Here is a 25,290-nt window from a genome sequence, read left to right as displayed (position 1 = left end):
AGGTGGCGGTAGCAGCGAGGAAAACAACATTCAGAGGATTCAAGACTAAAAAATTGTGATTCTGTCCTTTGATTGGAAGGAAATGGAAATACAGAGAACAGTGTGTGAGATTAAGAGAACCAGCTCAGGCCTGAGTAAAGAATCCTGAGATGCAGGAAGTAGTGTTAAAAGACTCTGAAATTTCCCACCACTGAGCTGAAAAACTCTTGTTGGATTCATAATCTTTACTGATCGTTTGTAGTGGAAACAATATGCAGATATACGAGGGATTAAAAAATATCAACAAATAAAGAAACCATGAGCATGCTGCTATATGTAGAAAGATAGACAACGACAGGATGGTGTAATGTGACGCACCACGAAGCTAAACAGGTCTTCCTGATGCTTTTTATTCCTTATATCACAGCAATTTGACAATTAAACATTTTAATCATTAAAAGAACGATATTTTACTTTTTCTCTCTCCTAAAGTTATGATAAGCCACAAAGGGTAATGCCCTCTCTTCTGAAGACTGGTGGAAAAGTTCAAATCTAAAATCTAGTTCATTAAACACAACCCTTCTTAAAGCTGTTTACAGAGTCCACACAAGTCATGCTTTAAGTACCTGGACATGCCCGGGTTGAGGCTGGCCACCGGTGCACCGATGGATCTCTTTCCTGCAGCACTGTCGTGGTAGCAGTCGATACAAACATCAGGTGCAGCAATTCATCTACAAGGAGATCTTTGGGGCTATGGTCATGAGGGTCTGAGGTCTGCTGAGGGTGTGAGCCACCACACACTGGCTTGGAGTGGGACAGTCCGCACACAGGTACTTCTTCACGCAATCGTATTTATCCTTACGGTTGGTTGACAGGATCACAGCCACCTTACACACATGATTTAAAGTGAGTGCTTCAGAACAAGAAGTAATGGTAATCTGTAGACTGAGGCTGTAAATCTGAAATATTCCTATGCCTTATGCTTAGACCCGTAAAAGGATATACTGTGACAAAAATCACATAAAAACAGTTGCACTACACTGCGTGCGTCACATCACAAAAGGTGAAACGACTTTAACAAAGAAAATGAAACAGCAATATCCTTAAACATTAAATTTTTAAATAAATGAATAAACAGTTTCATTTGACTTATTTACTAGAAGTGGCATGATACTAGCTTTTATTTTACTTAATGGAAAGCTTGAGTATAAGCCGATACCCATCCGATATTGTTTTCTTTAAGATCTACAACGTTCATTATTTTAACTGAAGCACTCGGTTTACCATTAAACTTTCGTACAGAAACCCATACATTTAAAAGGGTTTTTTAGATTTACATTTATTCGGTAATTGATCTGATAAGTGAATTGACTACACTGTAGCTAACAAGTTTTACATCAGACAATACAGCAGCGGGCTAATTTTATAAAAGAAAAAGAAAACAAATGAATATTCTCTTTATCTTGCCCACTGACATCGTTGAAACAAATAAAAATGAAATTACTAGTGGGTCTCCACCGTTTTATTTCATATTGGAGTACAACCATTTTTCTTTTTCACCATTAAGGATGAAACACTTGTTTCTTTTAAAACACCATCTTTAAATGTTTTTCTACCTCCTAACTAAAACATCGGACTTAAGACACGATCTTTGGAGCTGTTAAACAACAACATCTTTACATTACCTTCATTAATAATTTGTCAATCTAACCTCTTGGTTTTTTATTTATTTTTTTGAGCAAAAGTCAGGTCCTCTCTCATTTCAACAGGTCCTCTTGTTATTGAATACACAGCAATCTTCTAAGGGTATTAGGATTTCTCGGAGCAGACATTGTAACAGATAGTTGCAGAGTTTCTTCTGTGTTTTAACTACGACTTCTTAACCATTATTTTAACACTGAGACACATGACTCCCTTTAATTCGTTAACAAACACATTTGTAAGAATTCTGGTCAGCAAAACCCCCGAAAGAACACCTGTGTGTCTCTCTCTCTCTCACACACCCCCACCCCCGCACACCCACATGGTCATCAGAAATGTACTGCTGGGACATGGGATGTCAAAGCATAGACGAAAGCTTATGTATTTAGCGATAGTTCTGTGTAAGTATCCTCGTTGGCGAACCATTTTCTGAAATCTTGTTTATAGTTTAAACAAAATGCACGACTCTTTTAAAACACCGTCTTTAAAAAAGGTTTTTTCACCCTTAAAATAACCTGGTTAGAAGGTAGGATATGTAATACATATTTTCATTTTCTTCAGACATATTGTCACTTCAGTCTCCACAACGAATAACACCGATGGTTTTGACCTTTCTTTCAGTAAAAGAGAACAACGACATCATACAGCCTTGAAGGACTGTAGAAATGTTTTACACATCACAGTGTTTTTCTCAACAACGTAGACAATAAACAGTTCAATTATTTCACAAACCTCAGTCTGTTCATTTCTTGACAGAAGGATTACACATAGATCATACACATAGGAAGCTACACGTGCATAACATGTCCAAAATTCTAATGCATCTACCACATTCAGTCACCAGGTGTAGTATTTTCTGATAGATTAGTTACACAAACTGATAATTACCGCAGAAGTAATTTCAGAAACAATGATTCACTTAAACCACAAATGTACACATTGGTAGAGATCGTTAAACCCTGAAACACACGACTCGTCCCTTAATTCATTAACATAAACACACTGTAAGCATTCTGGTCAGCAAACCCCCAGGAAACACATGACTCTCTCTCTCTCTCTCTCTCTCTCTCTCTCTCTCTCTCTCTCTCTCTCTCTCTCTCTCTCTCTCTCTCTAACACACCCCACACACACACGCACGCACACCCACACACCCACATACACACACACTTCAGACACTGTCACCAGAGCTCATAAATGTAAAATTTATACCTATATCTATAGAACTGTCACCTCGGGAAAAGATATGTAGGACAGTGTGTATAGGCCTACAAGACATCGCCCGGAAAATGTGTCTTCTAGTTTAAACAAAACTCTCGATTCTTTTAAGCAGCACTTTAAACATTTGACATTCTAAAGGGTTAGATTTAGAAGACATGTAATATGCACGTTTCTTATAAAACACCATCTTTAAAACGGTTACCTCCTAAAGGGACCTATTTAGAAAGTATGAAAAAAATAATAATTTTTTTTTTTTTTTTTTTTCTTCGGGTATATCAATGTTCAAGAGTATTTATTTCAGTAAATTTTTATTCAAAGTCATGCCATTTTCTCAAAAGTGCAATCAATAAAGTTTAATTTATTTCACAAGCTTACATTCTGCTCATTTATGTTCACATTCAACCATCGTGTATTTTCTAACAGCAGAGCGATACAAAACATACCCCCCACAAACTAAATTTAATGTGGGGTTGCAAGATAAAAATTCTAATTTATTGAGTTAATTAAATATTTAAAGTTGTACACATTATTTTGATGAGTTGTGTTGACATAATAATGTTGATAATTACATAAACTTAATATAGTGTGTAATTTCTGCGTTAATTGATTTAAAACAAAATTTACGTTGTAGTACATTTACATTTATTCATTTAACAGAGTGTTAGAGGACCTGTAGACTGAACAAATACTAAGGACATTACAATGTGAGTATCATTTCACTTACAATTAAATTCTACTAAAGCAATGAATTTGGGGCGTGTTCTCAATAGTGATATGACCAATAGTGGACTCGTGTATAGGCTACACCTGCTAATACATTTGATGGACTATTTTGCACTAGTACACGTAGCTAATGCTAGTCATATTTAGCAGTGTAATTTGAATATCTACTCTTTAGTTTTCCGTAGCAGTGGATGATAAGGAAAAAGTTTCATTTGACAAATCTGCTCATCTAGGGAGGGCTTTTCATTTGTGCTATAGGAAAGATAAGCATGATTACATTTCTGCTTATTCATGTAAACCTCAACTACATCGTGTAATCTAATTTCATGTACTGATACATTTTTTATTTTATTTTTTAAAATCTTTTGTCATTCGCACACGTAGCCTTCTAGCTCCACAGCCTTTGGACTGTGGATAGTTCTATGAGAGATAAAAGTAGTAGACATGGATGTGTGATACACATGGCCATTCCATGTATGGTAACGTTTCTGTCACGAATGGATGGGATCCCGATTTAACATAACTAGTAATGTTTGTGTCAGGAATGGATGTGATCCAGATTCAACATAACTATATATATTTTATGACCTACCACAGAGTGTTAGAAAGACCATGTGTGCAACGTGTGTGGGGTGGAAAACACATGGCCGTACCAGGTATGGTAACGTTTGTTCCACAAATGGATGTGATCCAGATTTAACATAACTATAAATATTTTTATGATCATGACCTTTGATCTAGATATAGAGAGTTAGAATGTGTATCTTTTTGACCTTTGACCTATACCTGTCAAAACTAAGGGTACATTATATACAAACTTTCTCTCTCTCATAACTTATTTACCCAAGGTACCTCATAAATGTAATATGTAAATGTAGTGTACTATGTATAAATTATGTTGTGGTTATATCTCTATGCAGATTTATTTATAGCTGCTTTTTGACTATGTCCAGTGTTAAAGGGATGTATAAATAAAATTTGATTGAATTTAATAGTTTTTCTATTTGTATATAAAAGCCTGTGCATGGCTCCTCCCCCTCTCGCAGGTCTCACTGTGCACTAAAGTGTGTTTGTTTGTGTATTTGTGTTTCTCTACAGTTCCTCCTGTCATTTCTGTACCTCATGATGAATACACACTCGGTGTTGGCGAGTCTGTCAGTGTGCCATGTTCAGCGATTGAACTGCCGGAGCCCGAGCTTTAATGGCACAAATTGGGTAGTTCTGTGAGGGGTGGAGTTAACCTCCTGACCTTCAAGAATGGAACACTGCACATTAAAAATTCACAACTTGAACATGCCCTGATTTTCATGTGTACAGCCCTGAACAGTGCAGGGAGAGCGAGCCATGACATCACAGTGATTCTGCATGGTCAGAACACACACACACACACACACACACACACATTGTGTTTCACTGTAAAACTGCTGAGATATTTTGGTGGTAAATGTTGCTATGTTTTGACTTTTTAAGTCCCGCCCACAATTCCTGTTGGTCAATCTGAAGGGTCCGTCATCCAGGGCTTCCAGAGTCTGCTGCTTTGATCAGCTCAAGGAGTTCCAGAACCCAAAATTCACAGGGAGAAAAACGGAGACCAGAACCTGCGGGTAAAATTTACTGTCCTGAGTACAGGAGAGCTAATCATTGAGAGAACCCATTTCAGCACACACACACACACACACACACACACACACACACACACACACACACACACACACACACACACACACACACACACACACACACACACACACACACACACACACACACACACACACACACACACACACACACACACACACAAGCACTGATATGTGTGTGTGTGTGATTTTCCCTGCCCCTCTTGGTCAGGCTTCAGTGTGGATGAAGCGGGTCGGAGTTTGCTGATGATTGGGAATGTAACAGTGAGGGATTCGGGATTGTACATGTGTACAGCGGAGATCAGCGTCGGCTCTGTTCGAGCATTAGCATTCATCCATATCACAGGTGAGTTTTAAATACAGGTCTGTTTTACACTCACTCTATCTGTGTTTCTCTCTCTCTCTCTCTCTCTCTCTCTCTCTCTCTCTCTCTCTCTCTCTTTGTTTCATTGTATCACTCTCTGCCTCTGTCTGTCTCACTATAGAGCCTGCAGTTCTGAAAGTAGATGGCCATGTGTCTCAGTTTGTCTCTCATGGTGCTGTAATTGTGTTGGATTGTTCTGTTAGAGGAACTCCAGCTCCGGTGTTGTGCTGCTGCAGGTCACTGAGCGTCTTCATCTAACAGCTCTCCAACAGCTCACTCATTCTGTACAGCGCCATGGTAACCATCCCATATTTCCATGTTTCTGTTACTACACATACAACACAAACTGTTGTGTCTGAGTACAGCTGCACTGGACTGTGGAATGATATTTAGTGCGTGTGTGTGTGTTTGTCAGAGCAGGGATTCAGGAGAGTATCTGTGTGTTGCTGAAAATGAGATGGGAGGATGATATCTGTGAAAGTAAAGGGTGAAATGTTTATCGTTATCACTGCTTTTTGATATTTGTGTTACGACTATTACATTCGTAATCAGTTTTAAAAAGCAGGTTAATCAGTAATCAGTTTAGTCCACCACTGTTAATATTTGTGCTGCAGTTGCAGGCGGTTACTCTCACTGGGAGCAGTGGGAGCCATGCAGTGTCACATGTGGGTGTGGCCTCCAACAGTGAATCAGATTTTGCAACAACCCAAAACCAACCAAAGGGGGAGCAGCATGTGAGGGTTAAGATGTTGAGTCCAGGCAGTGCCAGACATCCTTATGTTCAGGTTATTTATTTGTTTGTTTAAAAAAAAACCTTAATAAATTAAACAAATATAAAAAATTACAGTCATATTCATACATACTCATTCTCTCTGTATCTTGCTCTTTGTCTGTCCTTGGAATCTGTCTGTAGGAGACTCTCTCCATAGGGCTTGTGCCAGTGTGATCAGGATGGTGAATGATCATGAGTTTGGTGTGTCTTTCTTTTTGTAGTGAACATCAGTGAGAACTCAAAGCAGATGCAGCATACTGGAGGTTCACATGGAGAACGTTCCTCCCAGTGTGGGTGAGTCTCTCTCTCACACACACACACACACACACACACACACACACACACACACACACATCTTAAATTTATCTAAAATATACAAAATAAAACGGCCTACATTTGCCATGTACAAATAAATGTCCATGTCATCATTGTTAATCACCAGCTTATGGATAAACAAAACACCTTTTTCTCCAAATGTAAAGACTTCCAGTCACTGATGATATATATATATATATATATATATATATATATATATATATATATATATATATATATATATATTAGCGGTTAGCACTTTCGCATCACACCTCCAGGGTCTGGGGTTTGATTCCCACCGGGGCCATGTGTGTGCTGTGCGGAGTTTGCATGTTCTCCCTGTGCTTGGTACATGCATGGTAGGCTGATTGGCATGTTGAGTATGAATGTGTGTGTGTGATTGTGCCCTGCGATGGACTGGCACCCTGTCCAGGGTGTACCCCACCTTGTGCCCGATGCTTCCTGGGATAGGTTCCAGGTACCCCGTGACCCTGATAAGGAGTAAGCGGTAGAAGATGGATGGATGGAAGTGTACAACATATTCACACTGAAGTACTGAAGTAATATCTTTACAGAAAATTCCTGTTATTTTCATAGAACATTTCGATTAATATACATTTACAGCAGGGTTTTTTTTTTCCAAATATGAACACTACAGTTGACAGGTGAACCCCTGCTATCAGTTAGTCAGGTAAAAATAACAACAAACCTCCAGCATAAACACTCCCTTACGCTACTTGGGACACACCACAGCGGTTTGTAAAGTTGTCTGCAAGATAATGCTTTGTTTATACACTGTTTTAACAGCTGATAGCAGATGCGTGAGACATGCATGAGAGACGCGTGAGACACTGGCAGTTATAACAGGTTTGTGTGTGTCTGTGAGATGGTATAGAGAAATAGATTCTTTCAAGGTTTGCCTGCCTCTCTGACACCATGTGGTTTCACACACGCACACACACACACACACACACACACACACACACACACACACGTACTCACACACATGCACACACACACACACACACACATACACACACAGGTATAAATGTACAGTATAAAGATTAGCGAAAATTGGCAGGTAAAAGTGGCGAGACTTGTTGAGATCAGATCAGTGAAGTCTAATCCTCTCCTGAGGTTGAGTCGTACTCACACAGCCCCAGGAATCTGGTACCTGAGCCACTGATGTGTGAATCTGAGAAAACAATGCTATGAAAGATAATACAAAGAGAGTAGAAGAGCTCAGGAAGACGAAGGAGAATTAACAAGTAAGGGTTAATGAGTTCCTCTATGTGTGTGTGCGTGTGTGTGTTGATGTGCATGCAGGTCCTTTGCTGAAAGTTGTTGTATCTGCTTTGACTCCGGTGTACTGGACGGCTGTTCATGTATCAGCAGGAATGATGAACGGCTTCACCATCAGCCGCAGGAATTTCAGACAAGAATCCTAACTGGAGTTTCACACAGGTAACTTTTCCAGACAGGGTCAGAATGTATTTACATACACCAGAGACGTAAAAATAAATAAACTGTAATAGGACTAAAGCTGTCTGTGTGTGTGTGTGTGTGTGTGTGTGTGTGTGTGTGTGTGTGTGTGTGTGTGTGTGTGTAGGAGAGATCATAAGAATAACCCATGTGGTGAGAGGTGTGGATGCAGAGGGAGTTTTGCTAGTCGATGTGGTCATTAATGCATTTATTCCTGCAGTGTTTTTATCCCCAGTGCTACATCAGCAGGTTCATTAGAACTTTACATTAATCATCGATGCATTAATAACATTAATCAGATGTGTGGAATAAAGATCATCTTGGGTAAAAATCCTTGTTTCTAGGACTTTGATGAGACATATGTACAAGTTGGCTCTGGTCAGATTTACTCCTGGTCTACCCAGAATTCTTTTCAGCAGGGTGTCAGCTTGGTGCTGATTCTGCGCTGTAATCACTTGCTGGAGTTTGATGGATCAGTGAAATGTTTCGCTCCACTACTGAAGCAAATCTGTCAGACATCAGCAGCTCCTACAACATGCTCAACTTCAGGCTGTACTTTCACATCACAGCCACATTATCACTGCCAGGTCATCACAACCATACAACAATACTAATGACAATACTCACATCACAACCATACAACAATACTAATGACTATACTCACAAAGTCCATCAATTTCATCATGGTCATGTTCAGGGCTGAGCAGGAGGAACGACATACACCATGTCTGGAACGTCAGTAAAAGTCCAAAATAATTCTGTAAAAAAACCTTCAGTTTTGCTACATAATTATAAAATAGATCAGGGCATGCGTGTTTTAGTTTGTGTAGATGATGAGGGAGAGAAATGCCCAGAAGGATTCTTGCTGGATGAAGCACTTTACTGTGCTGGTAAATACTTTTTAATGATTTCTGATCAAATAAATTGAATTATGTTGTCATGTCATGTATTTTAAACTACAACTAAAGTAGCTGATATTGTAGTGTAGGAGAGTTAGGGTTTAGGATTGGGATAACAGTTTAGTGTTTAGATATGTGATTAAGGTTCAGGATTAGGGTTTAGAATTGGGATTAAGGTTTAAGACTGGGATTAGGGTTTAGAATTGGGATTAATGTTCAGGGTTTGGGATTAGGTTTTAGGATTAAGGTTTAGAATTGGGATTAATGTTCAGGCTGGATGATTAAGGTTTAAGACTGGGATTAGGGTTTGGAATTGGGATTAATGTTCAGGGTGTATGATTAAGATTTAGGATTGGGATTAGGGTTTAGAATTGGGATTAATGTTCAGGGCATACGGTTAAGGTTTAGGATTGGGATTAGGGTTTAGAATTGGGATTAATGTTCAGGGCGTACGATTAAGGTTTAGGATTGGGATTAGGTAAGTAGGGTATGATAATTGTCTAGGATTTGCAGATCCTCCTTGTTTATAGTTACATGTGGAACAGCAGTGAAAGAAGATAGTTCCTGTTCTCACTCACATTATAGCAACTATATACAGTCATTGGTTCATACGTTGGCACTGCACCATGCAGGAGCATCTCAATTATTTCCAAGCTACGTGCAGATACGACTCTCAAAATAACTGTAGGATACGCACAGCAGATATCTGCCAAAAGCCTATGTACAGTTAAAATCGAGTATAATTAGGGTGTTAGTTTGTGTGTTGATGTGTTTTTATATGATGTTGTGTTTTAGACGAGGATGAGTGTGTGTGTGTCAGATTCTCCATGTTCTCAGTCCTGCATTAACATCATGAGGGGCTTAGCTGCAGCTGTCCATCAGGATTCACCATCAGCACCGAGAGCAGCAACAGCTGTCAAGGTCTCTCTCTCTCTCTCTCTCTCTCTCTCTCTCTCTCTCTCTCTCTCTCTCTCTCTCTCTCTCTCTCTCTCTCTCTCTCTCTCTCTCTCTCTCTCTCTTACACACACACACACATGCACACACACATTCACAAACCTTATAATTGTATGTGTGTGTGTGAACGCTGGTTCTGAGTCTCAGCCTGCTGCATTGCACATAGCACATTTTGCCAAGCAGAAGAATCAGGAACATGCAGTTATGTGGGAAACTCTTATCAAAATAAAAGAGTAAATAATTTTACTTGCCCAGTGGAGTACCTAATGAATTTATCATGTTTGTTCCACAACTGCAGTGTATACATGATTTAAGTGTCTTGCTGATTTGCAGTTCATCACTCCCCTGGCATTTCCGGTTCCTGGAACGTTCAGGTACGTTCAGGCTTTGCTCACGCTGTAATGAGGTGAACATCTCAAGGCTAATTTATTGATTTATAGTCTTAGAGCAGCGCTGGTGGTGCGTGCATTGTGGTGAGTTGGCGCCGGAGATCGCGTTCAGTGATCGTGACATTATCCGGTGGCTGAATGATATGTGTATGTAGATGTCTATGTATATGTATTTAATAATAATAATACTTTGTTTTATAAAGTGCCTTTAAAAGCAGCTTCTCAAAGCGCTGTACACAAATTAAGCAGTACACAGAACAATAAATGTAGTGCCTTGTATGTCAACAACATGATCTTAAAATCGACACGGAACCTGACTGGGAGCCAGTGTAAGGTCATCAAAACAGGAGTAATATGGTCACATTTCCTGGTTCCCGTCAGGATGCGGGCAGCAGAGTTTTGAACATATTGCAATTTATTGATTGTGGATTTAGACACTCCGGCTAAAATGGCATTACAGTAATCCAGCCAGGTGACAACAAATGAGTTAATCAGTTTTTCAGCTGCAGAGAAGTTTAGCATTGGGCACAGTCTAGCTGTATTTCTGAGGTGAAAAAATTATGTCTTCACAGTGCTCTGAACAAAAAAATCAAATGTGAGGCTGGTATCAAAAATTACTCCAAGGTTCCTCATTTTACTTTGGGTCTCTAGAACAGAGCTATCAACAAACAAAGACAGTGGAGCCGCTTTGCGAATGTGATGACGGGAAACTATAAGCACAACTTCAGTTTTTCCGCTGTTCAGACACAGAAAGTTATTATTCATCCATGTTTTTATTTCAGAAATACAATCAGAAAGATAACAAACATCAATGTTTTCACCAGATTTTGAGTGAATGTAGATTTGGGTATCATCAGCATAAAAGTGATAATTGTGATAAAAAGTGAGGCCGAGCGAATGCAGCAGATGCCTAAGTGGAGATAGATAAATATTGAAAAGTAGAGGGCCTAAAACTGAACCCTGAGGAACACCAGTGAGCACAGAGCTAGTGTCAGACCTGTAGCCATGCACAGAAATAAACTGGCCATGGTCAGTAAAATAGGATTTAAACCAGTATAAAACTGTCCCAGACACACCAAAAACACTTTCAAGGCGGGTAAGTAAAAGACCATGATCCACAGTATAGAAAGCAGCTCTAAGATCAAGAAGAATAAGAATGGAAGTACTCCAGAATCAGAGGCCATCAACAAGTCATTGGTGACTTTGACCAACGCCGTTTCAGTGCTGTGAAATTTACGAAAACCTGACTGAAGGGGTTCAAAGAGGTTATTAATTGTAAGATGATTACATAGTTGAGAGGCAACAACACGCTAAAGTATTTTTGCCAAAAACAGACGATTTGAGATGGGACGAAAATTGTTAAATCATCCACGGAAACATTTTCTTTCTTTGGTACAGGTGTAACAGCAGCAGTCTTTAGTACTGCTGGAATGACCCGTCTCCAGTGATTCATTTATAATGCTGAGGATAGCAGGGCACCAAACATCGAAGCATGATTTAAATAGGTTCGTGGAAATTGGATCCAGCAAGCAAGTGGTTGATTTCATGCTGTATTGCTCCCTTGTGAGAGGCTCAGAATCAAGCAGTGAGAAATGAGTGAAAGAAACACCAGTGAACCTAGATGGACGAAGGAGTGAAGAGGCAGAGTCAGATGTGACAGAAAGTTCTTTGCGAACATTAGCAATCTTAGAATTAAAAAACCAAAGAAAAGAATCACAAAGCTGCTGAGAAATAGGCAAAGTGGTAACAACATTAACTTGAAGCAATTTGATTATGGTTTGTAACAAGTGTCTGGGATTATTTTGATTATTTACAATATCCTGAGAGAAGTAAGAGGATCTTTCAGTCTCTATTAGTGCTCGAAAATCCCCCAGAACATCCTTCCATGCTTGATAGTAGACATTCAGTCCAGTAAGGCGCCATTTACGCTCCATTTTCCGACAAGCAGCCTTTCTAGAGCGCAGATTGTCATTATACCAGGGAGCAGAGCGGGCGAATGTGACCTTACGTGACCTTAGAGGAGCAACAGTGTCAAGATTAGCAGCAAGAGCAGAATTTAACTGTAGAACTTTCTCCTCCAGCAATAAGGGATGTAGATCGCTTAAGGTGGAAACAACAGAATTGGAGAAAGCTGTCTGATCGATAGTCTTCCACTTCCACTTCCACTAAAAACAATATAACTTAAAAAACTTGCAGTTATTTAAAAAAATATGACTTAAAATAACAAACAAAAACAAACCAAACGGTAACAGGAGCGCCAGCAAAACACGCCAGCATACCCTGTCACCGGAACCGGATATGTATGTCAAGCCGTGGTACCTGTGAGTAATCATACCACTTCCTGTCTGGTGTTTGTTCAACCCAATGGTAAGTACACCTCTCCCTTTTGACATTGGGACTTGGTAGATTTAGTTTGACTCTGATCTTTGTGTTAAGGTGAGAGTGGTGAATTGAGCATCTAAATCTTCTCTAAGGCCAATCCCTAGCTGAAGACGCTACATGTGACTCCGCTCCTGTTTTGCTTGATCGGTTTCTTGTTTTGTTTTACTTCATTGTGTTGCTTTACGGTCATTTTCTAAACTGTTTTGCTTTACCATTATTTTCTTTGTTTTACTTATTGTTTTGCTCTAGTCTTTTATTTTCTATTTTTTCATTGTGCTGTTGTTTTTGTTGACTTTAGTTTTGAATGCATGTTTGGTTTATGTTCTGTAACCACATGTCGTGTGAGACACTATTTGGTAAATCAGTGTTTTCCAGCTTCAAACCTGTTCTTTCAGGTTTGTTTTCCCATATAACCACTTTACTATTGATGGGGTGTATGTTATGCCTTATTGTCTCCATGCTATAGTGGCTTTATTTTCCATTTTGTATTGTTTACCATAATTCTGGTTCTGCTTGGGTGCTGTTAACTTCCTCCATTTCATGTGGTGGTGTCAGTGGGTCTGGGTGTTATAGCCACCACACCAGGGTGTCTAATACTCTTTGCTTTTTTTTCTTTGTTTATCGTTTAGTGTGTTTGTGCAATTTTGGGTTGACGGGTGTTTTCTTTCTCTCCAGGAGCCAATGAGTCATTATGAGTCACAATGGTGGGACAGGGGAGGCTAGCTGCATTAATTGAATACATGTACATTGTTTTAATAAATCTGCAAAGATTTCAAACAAACTTCTTTCATGTTGTCATTATGGTGTATTGTTTGTTGAATTTTGAGGAAAATAATGAATTTAATCAATTTTGGAATAAGGCTGTAACATAACAAAATGTGGAAAAAGTGAAGCGTTCACATACTTTTTCTTTCCACTGTATATAAAGATTTTTTTTTTTAATATTTGGTGCTCGCCCTCAGCATGCAGTGTTTATCAGTCACAACCAAACCAAAATTCACTCTTTATATTTGCATATAAATGGCACACTTACATAGCACTTTTATCCAAAGTGCTTTACACTGTGTCTCATTCACCCACTCACACACCAATGGTAGCAGAGCTGCCATGCAAGGCACTAACTTTCCTTCAGGAGCAACTTGGGGTTCAGTGTCTTGCCCAAGGACACTTCAGCATGTGGAGTCACCCAGGCTGGGAATCAAACCGACAACCCTACGATTAGTGGATAACCCGCTCTACCACCCGCGCCACAGCTGCCCTGGAGCACATGTGGAGCCAATACAGACAGTATGGTTGATCATTCTAGTGCAAGGTGATGTGACGTTGATTCTCAAGATTGTGTTCACTGCACAGGTATGTAGCTTTTTCTCCAGAAGGCAGCTTTTAGACCTGATACATATTGTGTCAAACTATGGTGGAAGATATCCACACATTTGGGATAAACCACATACTGTTTTCTGGGGCACCAGAGTTTAAACCATTCCGACCCATTAAGATAGTTGATGTCCCTGTTTACTGTGTGCATGGCCAGTGAAAATGTAACAGAATATTACTGAGGTCTTGTTCTTGACAGACCCTCTGAGGACCTGAATGCACTGCTTTGGTACTCTGCCTGTTCAAGCACCATGAATGAAGCTTCTGCTTGCACACACCAAGAATTACAAATGGTGTCAGACTGGAATGAGTTGTTTTAATGCCAATTCCATCACGAATATCACAGGAACAGAGGGCAGCAAGGATGAAGTGGTTTAGAGGTCATTGAAAAACAAGCGCTTCCATTTTGTTCCTTGTGTATAGAGAAAAATTGTAGTTAGAAATGCAAACACAACAACGACAGAACAAAATGGTAAAATATTTGAAATGCCATGTAGCTTTCACAAAGCTCAACAAGGTCAATTCCTTGCAGGGTTAATTGCAAACTTTACTATACATAAGCTTTATTTCACCCCATAAAATTTGTTTTAGAAATGTACTTCTTAATGCTTGTCCTTCCAGTTTTTTATTAATTAGTAGCCCTTATTTTATTATTTTTATCGCATTCTTGCACAGAATTCCACTGGAGGAAAAAATTATATAAATAACTATTGAAAATACTATCATATTGAAGAAACTCCATATTTTTATTCGTAGTTTAGTAGTAACTACATATGTTCTAGTGGAATAATAATACTTTACTGCTGAGACAATAGCTCCACCTACAGGAAGATGTCTGCAAATAACTCTACAGTACATGTCTATTTTAATTTTAAAATAGGAATTCCATCCATCTTCCCCTGCTTACTCCTTTTCAGGGCGCGGGGGAACCTGGAGCCTATCCCAGGGAGCATCGGGCACAAGCCAGAGTACACACTGGACAGGGTGCCAGTCCATCGCAGGGCACATTCACACACCCATTTATACACTACGGACACTTTAGACACGCCAATCAGCCTACCATGCGTGTCTTTGGACTGGGGAAGGAAATGGGAGTACCCGGTTGCCAAAAACATTTTCAGTACACCTTGGTGTAGATTTTACAAGTCTCTAGAACTGTACTGAAGCATTATTCTTATAGAAGAGATTTACTTCATTTGTTTTGATGATGGTAGCAAGCAGTGTCTAACACTGGCAGTTGCATTGCGATTTGATTACTGTGAAGATTATAGCATATGATTTACATTTTAATACTTAAAACACCAAGGTGTACTGAAAATGTTTTTGGCAATGTTCTACTAAGACACTTTATATCGGCTTTTGATTTAATTTGCCAGCCAACTGTGAATAAATATTCACAACAGTCAGATTTCAAAGCAAGGCAATTGTTATCAGTGCTGTCTTTGCTTGATAGGTCATACTTGCTTGTAGTGCAACCATTAGCATCCTTTTAAGCTGCCTCCACTTGTCTTGCAGTGCTTCCTTAAAGCTGTCTGTCATGAGGAAGTAAAACACTGGGAAGATGACACTGAGCCTATGCAATTAGCCGTGTCACTGCGAAAACCGAATCGATGTAGTCTACGATGCACGGTGACAAATTTAATTCAGGAAGCCGAGAGGCAATGCGCACAATCCTCATTATATGGATGGGTGTGTAGAGCACCAGAAACATGATTGCCACAGTCCCACGATTCTTACTGGCCTTTGGAAGGATGTCACATGCATTTCCTCGCTTTTCATGAGTACAGAAACCATGCTTTGTGATGATAGAAACAAACCCACCAGGGGCATCACATATCCAGTTATTTTGAGCACTATGCTGTAAATCAGAATAACTCTGGCCACTCTGACGCTTGCAAAATCACAACACACTGTCCAGCCATTTTCCTCCAAGTCCTGGATAATGAAGTCTATGAGGGGAGAAATTTGAGCATTTACCAAGATCCAGTTCGGTATGGTGATGCACAATGAGGCCTTGAGTGTCATCAGGATGTGTTCTCGCTGTGGGTGACATGCAACAAGAACCGGTCCACACAGGCATCATGAAAAGGATGCTAGAGTACAAGTTCACATGGAGGATGTAGCGATTGACCATGCATAGTGATGTACTGAATTTCTTCTGGTTGTAAGTGTAGTTATAGGACAGCTCAGGTAAAGTACACAGGAAGATGAGAAGAGACACAGACAGGTTAAACAGGTACAAGTTTGTTGACTTCCAAGCAGGGAGGCAAAAGATATAGCCTAGGACCTGCACTAGGTTTCCGATGAAGCCAATAGTGAAATTCCAGACCATACACTGGCGAGAGGTAATATTTTTCTAATAATGGAGCGATGACACTGCAGCAGTTGTCCTACAGCCATAAAAAAAATAGTGTATATATAATTACTGTACATAAAGGGTTCTATTTTCATGTTATTGCAGGTATAATTTGCTGGTTAACACTAGAATGATGCTTTTTTGTTGGGCGGATTAAAAGAATTCACTCTTGAACTCTCTTGCTATTTTTGTGGGCATAAATAAATGCTCTGTGCTAATGTGTGTGGAATGGTGCAGAAGGAGTTATGATGTACAGAATCTACACAATGTGATTTTCAAAACCATTTTGGTCCAAAAATGGACATGTATTACCCAAGGGATAAGATTTTTCCCTATTAAAGTTCAGATTTAGAAGTGGTTTATGCAGTTGCACACTAGGTTTAATTTTAACCAGCATTTAAATCCATGTCAGCTGAGACACACCATAAAAACACATGCCCATCCAATCTACTATATATTCTATACACACAAGTGTCTAAACTTCACAGTCAGTAGTGTCACATGTGCTTCCACATTCCACATTTCTTGACCTCCCTTAGATGCCTTAGTTTTAATTTGATCTGCTCTGAAATTATGTTCTCAAAACAATAAAAAATAATTAGAGTTTGTATGAAGCAGATTATTTATTATTCTCAGGTGTGGGGCTTTAATTCTTTTTAAGCTTTCAACCCTATTTTGATTCATAAATTGTTTTAATTTATTAGCAAAACTGCACAATTTAGAATGAATGTTGTATTTGACAGTGTTGAAAGAGTTGCTGTGAACTTAAGTTCAGAGGCATCAAGATTAAAAATGTACACTTGTCTAAATGTCCTACATAAACATATACAGTGGGGTCAAAAAGTCTGACCTTTTTTTCTGATGTTTTTTCATTTAAAATTTTGAAATCAACAGAAGGTCATGAAAATCCACAATGAGTCACAACTAGTGATTGGGATGAATAGGTTGTACAATATTGTCCCATTAGCTCAGGTATTCCAGGTATGTCAAGTATGTAATACTGTTCATTACTGTAGCAGGTGGGGAGTCGGTTTAGCGGAAGTCTGCAGAAGGACTGTGCTTATTTTCGTTTTCTTATATGAACAAGCTGTTCTCTCTCTCTTTTTTTTGTGTGTGTATGTGTGTGTGTGTGTGTGTGTGTGTGTGTGTGTGTGTGTGTGTGTGTGTGTGTGTGTGTGTGTGTGTGTGTGTGTGTGTGTGTGTGTGTGTGTTTTAGAGGTGAAGAGACAGGACACAATCCCATGAGATCAGCGTGTTTATTAGGGCATATACAAAAAACATAGTCATGAATCAAAGTGTAGTCAGTTAAAAAAATTTAACTATTGAACTGGTAAAGAAGAATCCAAATTTCTATAAAACACTAGTTTAACCTCCTGGGAAACTGCTCTACCCTGGAAATAATCTAAATTTAATCCGTAGCAATAAATGATTTCAAGACATGTGGTCATGATTCTTACAGAACAGTGAGAAATAGTTCCTTTCTACACCTCTCTTTGGATCAAATATTTATTCTTGTTACAAATATAACGTTAGAAATCTTCATCCTTAATTCTCTAGCAGGAAAAAAAGTGTTATTTAGAGTGTGTAGTGTAATGATATAAAATATCATATGACACTTTTTGTAATAAAATAATATCTGTAATAAAACCTACATAGACCACACTAAGTAAAGAACATAATTAGCATTTCATTTAAAATGTCATGGCGTCAAAACTTATAGCAGAGGTCATCAGTGCAGAATTTATTTCTGGTGTAAAACAGCTAAAAGTTTTAAAAGGTTACTTAAAGTGGACAAGTTTAATTACTTTTCTCACCAAAAAGCTGGAAAGGTAATGTTTATCTGTATAAACATACATCTCTCTCTCTCTCTCTCTCTCTCTCTCTCTCTCTCTCTCTCTCTCTCTCTCTATCTATCTATCTATAAAGCTATTAAACAAACAAATAAATAAAAAAATACAGCAATTATTAACTATTTCATCACCAATATTTAATCATTTTAATGTAGGATTAATTCTACTTGGGAAATTCACCCTGGGAGGTGTGTTTTTTTTAAACAGGAAAATAAACAGTTCTTTACACCAGACTTGTGCATTTTGGACATGCGCAGGATTTAAAGCTGTTTTTAAAGCATTTCACAGAGACTGCTCCTGTACTGCAGGTTTCTGTCAGGTTCGCTGCATCCTGTATGTATCCGTGGTCACAAAATTAGAATTGGAAGCTTGGAATCATGAGCTGTTATTATTCTGAAATGTGGAATCAGAACATTCCGAGTTGAAAAGCTGATCTGCATCAACACAATCCACATTCAGTAGCTCTGACCTGCATACAAACACTGGATAGAACATGAGTAAACAGGAAGAAGAGAAGGGAATGGAGAGGAAGGTAGACGGGATGTCCTGCAACATCATCAATGAGCTGCGGTTAGAGAAGTAGCTCTGTGTCATCGTGGTGGACGGCGCCGAATTCCACGTGCACAAGATCATCCTGTGCGGCTGCAGCCCATACTTCATGACTCTCTTCACCACCGGCGGGTACCCTCCTGATAAGCTCAGGTACAGCATCCCTAACGTTTCCGCCGAGATAATGGAGCTGATCGTGGAGTACGTGTATATAAGACGTGTTAACATCACAGAGAAAAACGTGTGTAAGCTGCTGATCGCTGCTGATTGTCTGTTGTTGAACAGCCTGGTGAACGACTGCTGCGTGTTCCTGAAGGCTCAGCTGTGTCCCGAGAACTGCGTTAACATCTTTCCTTTAGCTCACTCCTACTTCTGTGAGAAGTTGAAGCAGCAGGCCTTCCGGTTTATCTTGCACAACTTTGAGGAGACGGTGCGCCTCTCTGAGGAGTTCCTGGATCTGACGGTCGAGCAGCTGAGCGAGATCATCGAGAAGGACGAACTGAACGTGAAACAGGAGAGCGTGGTGTTTGAAGCCATCTTACAGTGGTTCAAACATGCGCCATGGAAACGGAAAGCGCACATAGGAGTGTTACTGCCCAGGGTGCGTCTGGGGCTATTGACACACGATTACCTTATGAACAATGTGAGCAACAACGTTTTAGTGATGGACGACATGACATGTAAGCCGATCGTCACCAGAGTTCTGATGGGCATCGATGACCTCAACCCGAGCCTTCCCCTCAGCTCTGTTCTCCAGAGACTCCGCCTGCCCGGCGCCGTTCTGCTGGCCATTGGTGGCTATGGCCACAAGAATCTCAATACAACTCAATACAACTGTACAAATGTTTGTACAACAAACATAGAAGCGTATGATACGCGAGCAGCGCGCTGGGTCAACGTCACATGCAACGACAAGAGTCCACGAGCCTATCACGGGACGGTGTATCTGAACGGCTTCGTGTACTGCATCGGAGGATTCGACAGTGAGGGTTTCCTCAACAGTGTGAGAAGGTTTGACTCCATCACCAGAACCTGGGCTCAGGTGAACCCCATGCACTCTTGCCGGTGTGACGTGAGCGTGTGTGTGCTGGACAGTCGTATCTATGCGATGGGAGGATTTGAAGGCTTCGAACATCTGAATACAGTAGAGCGATATGAACCTGAGAATGATCGGTGGTGCATGATCGCGCCGATGCACGAACCAAGGAGTGACTCTAGCGCTACAGTACTGAACGGCAAAGTGTACATATGTGGAGGGTATGACGGGAACGGGTGTTTGTTCACGGGGGAGTATTACAGTCCTCAGACGGGAGCGTGGACCCTCATCACCCCCATGATGATCAGAAGGCGTGGACTGGGCGTGGTTGCGTACGGAGGATGGGTTTACGCTGTCGGGGGAAATGATGGTGTTAATCAAATAAGCAATGTAGAGGTGTATAATCCTCAGACCAACGTGTGGACACAAGGTCCAGCCATGATCAACCAGCGCAGCAACTTCGGCATTGAGGTGCTGGACGATCTCCTGTTCGTTGCTGGAGGAGATAACGGCTCTACCTCCATGGATGAAGCGGAGTGTTATGATGAGCAGACTTCTGAATGGCATGCAATCGAAAACATGGGGATTTCTCGCCGTGGTCTGAGCTGCTGTGTGCTGTCTGGTTTACCCAACATGGCAGATTACTCTGCTCCCCGAGACGATCCCTACAGAGTCCCTCAGAGCTCACGGAGCACCAGAGGCTACCTCACACCTCCTGCCAACGTCTGAGACGTACAAATAAACCTCCTTCATCAGCATCCTTTTGTTCTCAAGAATCAAATTAACCACTCTGAAGCAGTCAAACTACTGAATTTGCCTTTGTTTCCCCTCTTATGCTGCAAGCCATTGTAGTGAAACTCGTAAAACCACAACGTCCCTCATGGAGACGTGTGATAGAACAGTCCTGAGAGCTCTCACACACACACACGTACACATACCTGAGATCACAATGACATGGCGGCACTCATGTGGTCAACGCTAAACAGAATTCCCTTCACGTTATTTTCTATGTGATGAAACTCGACTTTGATGACTTGTAGCTTTTATGTCATAAGTTTAAGTTTGTGACGTAATTCCGCTGATTATAGCCCAAATTCAGTAATGTGATCAAATCACTGTAACGGATCATTTTTACGAGCAAAGATGAAGACAGGGGACGACGATTATACATCATTTCTCTCTGTACATCACAGGAATAATTCATGTAGGTCTTATTAATATGTTTATCAAACTCAAATATGACCTTGCTCAGAGTATCCACCAGTATTTCTGAGCCGGAACGCCTTTAGATCGGAACGCCGGAAAACTGGTTCTGTACTTTCAGAGCTCGAGTACAACAGAGTGCAGCATTAATACCAGCAGATCCACAGCAAGAGACTCTCGGATAATACTATAACCACACCAGGTTCAATTACACTACAATCAAACAAGAAAAAAAACATGGATTAGGAAAAAAGGACATAAAATAATGACAAAGAGTAAAGGAAAAGGAGAGACAGAATGTGTGTGTGTGAGAGAGAGGATGAGAGAGAGAGAATGATAGAGAGAGAATATGTGTGTCTGTGAGTGAGAGATAGAGAGAGATGATGAGAGAGAATGATACAGAGAGAGAGGATGAGAGAGAGAATGAGAGAATGAGAGAGATATGAATGAAAATTAAATAGAAAGAATGAAAAGCAGAAATCAAGAGGAAAATCAAAAAGTGAAAGACAAACACACTACATGAGGGACTGACAGAAAAAGTTTGAAACAAACAAGTGAGAAGAAAAGAAATGTAAAAAATAATGGAGAGAAAGAAAGAGCAAAAAAGGAACAATAAAAATGATAAATATGAAAGAGAAAGAAATCATGGTAGGGGAATAAAAAGGTAGGACACAATTACTAAAAAGCAGGAGAAACCGTGGAAAAGAAGAGGAAGAGAGACAGATAAAGAAAAAAGGAAAGAGAGGAAGGAGAGAAGAGTGAGAGAGGGATGAAAGAAATGAAGAGAGATTAACGTTTCACCTTGAAGAAGTCGGTTTTGTCAGCAATGTGCTTTAACATCCCCTGTGTGAACGGCGGCCTGATCACCACGGCAACATGACCCTGGCTCGGGCTCATCGGCTGGGCGGACTCGGCCACGCCCACCCGTTCTGCTGTCACCATGGCGACGAACTGCGTCAGACCCACCAGGTCCATGAGGAGGGAGACAGTGACGGCGCGGATGCTGAAGTCCAGCTTAGAGAAACAGATGTTCATCAGAGACTCGAGCCACCGAGGAGGCGGAGTCACACCGCCGCTGTCTGACATCATCACCACACACACGTCATTTATAATCATATTAATATTAACTATTATTATTGTTGATGTTGATATTAATTTATAAGTAATCATACACCGTAATTAGTAATAATAAACAGCAAATAAAAAATAAATCAGTAATATTTCATAAAAAAGTAAAAAAAATGCAAATGTGAGAGTATGTTCTGTTTAATATTCGCTGGTTAAATAAAATCATTTTGGCAGCCGTGAACACAGACACACACTCCTTCTGTTCAAATACACATAGCCTCTCTGTTAACTCCGCCTCCCCCTGGTTAGCCCCGTCCCCGGTGGGTGATGTAAAGCTCCACCAGTCTGCACAGAAAGTGCTGGAAGTGCCCGAGGCAGTGCTGCATCACAGGAGCACCAGAGAACCAGGCTGGAGTTTAGGATCGGACTGGAGAGGGGCATGGTCATCAGACTCCGCCTCCTCGTACTGAACAAAATCTGTAAAGCTGCTCTCTGGAGAACGAACTGCGGAGGGACTTTCCCTGTCCTCAAACACGTCCTCGCTGACCGGGACATCCAGACATGACCGGCCTGGGGGGGTGGGGGGGGGGGGTGTAGAGAGAGAGAGAGAGTGTGACTCTTACAGTGTGACTGAAAATTTCCAGCGTCTCGTTAGTGCGTGATGACTTCACTCAGACTGTGTATGTGTGATGTGTGTAAGTGTGTGATGTGTGTGTGTGGTGCACTGACCTGGAGTGTGTCCTGCTCTTGGGCGGGGCCACTGGACAGGAGGACGAGGGGGGGGATGAGCGGAGGTTGGACTTTGGAGCAGAGGCACAGACAGTGTTGCAGTCCGAGCTGCAGCGTAACGGCCGACACCATCCTCAACAACTGGGGCAAGTGTTCTGTCTGGATCTCTATATACACACATCTCCTACACACACTTACAGACAGACAGAGAGAGAGAGAGAATGAGAGAGAGAAAATGTAAGACAGTTGATCTGCTGAAAGTCATGAAACTGTTACACAGTCAGTGTGTAAAATATAAAGTCTTGATACCGTGTACGATAGTGTAGGATGGTGTTTTTGGTGTAGGATGGTGTAGGATGGTGTTTTTGGTGTACGATGGTGTTTTTGGTGTAGGATGGTGTAGGATGGTGTTTTTGATGTAGGATGGTGTACGATGGTGTTTTTAGTGTAGGATGGTGTAGGATGGTGTTTTTGGTGTACGATGGTGTTTTTGGTGTAGGATGGTGTAGGATGGTGTTTTTAGTGTAGGACGGTGTTTTTGGTGTAGGATGGTGTAGGATGGTGTTTTTGGTGTAGGATAGTGTAGGATGGTGTTTTTGGTGTAGGATGGTGTTTTTGGTGTAGGATGGTGTAGGATGGTGTTTTTAGTGTAGGGCGGTGTTTTTGGTGTAGGATGGTGTAGGATGGTGTTTTTGGTGTAGGATAGTGTAGGATGGTGTTTTTGGTGTACGATGGTGTTTTTGGTGTAGGATGGTGTAGGATGGTGTTTTTAGTGTAGGACGGTGTTTTTGGTGTAGGATGGTGTAGGATGGTGTTTTTGGTGTAGGATAGTGTAGGATGGTGTTTTTGGTGTAGGATGGTGTTTTTGGTGTAGGATGGTGTAGGATGGTGTTTTTAGTGTAGGGCGGTGTTTTTGGTGTAGGACGGTGTTTTTGGTGTACGATGGTGTTTTTGGTGTAGGATGGTGTAGGATGGTGTTTTTAGTGTAGGACGGTGTTTTTGGTGTACGATGGTGTTTTTGGTGTAGGATGGTGTAGGATGGTGTTTTTGGCTGACATGTAAAGAGAAACTGTGTGACAATAAGCCTAGTGAAGTTGACTCAGCCCTCAGGGATTTAATAAGATCACCACTAAGAACTGAATACTTACTTCAAGTTAATGTTAATGACCTTGAAACATTTAAACAGAAATGGTGTGTAAATCAATGTATTTGTGATGTTGATTATAACAGAAATAGTTACATATTTATTTGAGGTTTTTTTTAGTGATAATATGATGTGCTGAAACATGATGCTTAATTGATTCGTCTATGAGGGGGAAAAAATGTAATCTTTGGTATTAAAGGATATTTTAAAGTCCAGTCCATCCAAGGGTTTTCTCGCTCTCTCCCTCTGTCTCACCTAAGATTCTCTCTCTCTCCCTCTCTCCAAGGGTTTTCTCTCTATAACCTAGGGTTCTCTCTCACTCTCTGTCTCACCTAGGATTCTTTCACTCTCCGTCTCACCTAGGATTCTCTCTCTTTCTCTCTCTGTCTCATCTAGGATTCTATCTCTCTCTCTCTCTCTCTCTCTCTCTCTCTCTCTCTCTCTCTCTCTCTCTCTCTCTCTCCAAAGTTTTTCTCTCCCTCATCTAGGGTTCTCTCTCTCTCTCTCTCTCTCTCTCTCTCTCTCTCTCTCTCTCTCTCTCTCTCTCTCCGTCTCACCTAGGATTCTATCTCTCTCTCTCTCTCTCTCTCTCTCTCTCCAAAGGTTTTCTCTCCCTCACCTAGGGTTCTCTCTCTCTCTCTCTCTCTCTCACTCTCTCTCTCTCTCACTCTCTCTATCTCTCTCTCTCACTCTCTCTATCTCTCTCTCTCACTCTCTGTCTCACCTAGGAGTCTCTCTCTCTCTCCAAGGGTTCTCTCACTCTCTCTCCTTCGCATGCCCCCTCCCCTCACACTCTTGCCCTCTCTGGATTTCTGTAAAGCTGCTTTCTAGCAATGTTTATTGTTAGAAGTGATTTATAGAAATGAAACTGATGTGAATTAATGTTTTATTATTATCATGAAATAGAATGTTATTGATATTCTACTGACTGTTGTAATTTCAGAGATGCATGATGCCAAATCTGAGACATTTATAAAGCAAGTTTTTTTGTGAATAAAATCACAATCAAAATCTCATAAAATATCCTGTTTCTCAAAAAGTAGTGTGATTAATTGCTTTTAAATGAGCTATAACAGTCTGGAACAAAGTCTAACTTAAAAACTGTGAGGTCAGTGTGAAAACTGTGATATTTAGGAACAACTTGCCTGATCTGATTGTTCAGGTAG

General features: G+C 40.5%; 1 long non-coding RNA gene and 2 pseudogenes across 5 annotated transcripts; 2 read left to right on the top strand and 1 right to left on the bottom strand.

Annotated features, from left to right (window-relative positions):
• Window positions 1-5,037: 5,037 nt before the first annotated feature.
• Window positions 5,038-13,464, top strand: LOC108261183 (uncharacterized). 5 transcript variants are annotated; one of them, XR_008394845.1, is made up of 7 exons: window positions 5,053-5,604; window positions 5,826-5,919; window positions 6,038-6,109; window positions 6,237-6,407; window positions 6,616-6,688; window positions 8,036-8,173; window positions 9,886-13,464. It is a non-coding gene; the product is annotated as an uncharacterized LOC108261183 (long non-coding RNA). The 5 variants fall into 5 exon arrangements; XR_008394846.1 differs by having other exon boundaries at window positions 5,038-5,604; window positions 5,744-5,919; window positions 8,036-13,464; XR_008394847.1 differs by having other exon boundaries at window positions 5,049-5,604; window positions 6,038-6,102; window positions 8,036-13,464.
• A 1,043-nt stretch (window positions 13,465-14,507) lies between these two features.
• On the bottom strand, window positions 14,508-17,067 carry LOC128630375 (succinate receptor 1-like; annotated as a pseudogene).
• Window positions 17,068-18,853: 1,786 nt separating this feature from the next.
• Window positions 18,854-22,378, top strand: LOC128630457 (kelch-like protein 10; annotated as a pseudogene).
• Window positions 22,379-25,290: the final 2,912 nt, after the last annotated feature.

This window comes from Ictalurus punctatus, unplaced genomic scaffold, assembly GCF_001660625.3.
Source record: "Ictalurus punctatus breed USDA103 unplaced genomic scaffold, Coco_2.0 Super-Scaffold_100056, whole genome shotgun sequence".
NCBI classification, from domain to species: Eukaryota; Metazoa; Chordata; class Actinopteri; order Siluriformes; family Ictaluridae; genus Ictalurus; species Ictalurus punctatus.
The sequence above is the reverse complement of the archived record's forward strand: the minus strand, read 5'-3'. Positions and strand labels throughout refer to the sequence as shown.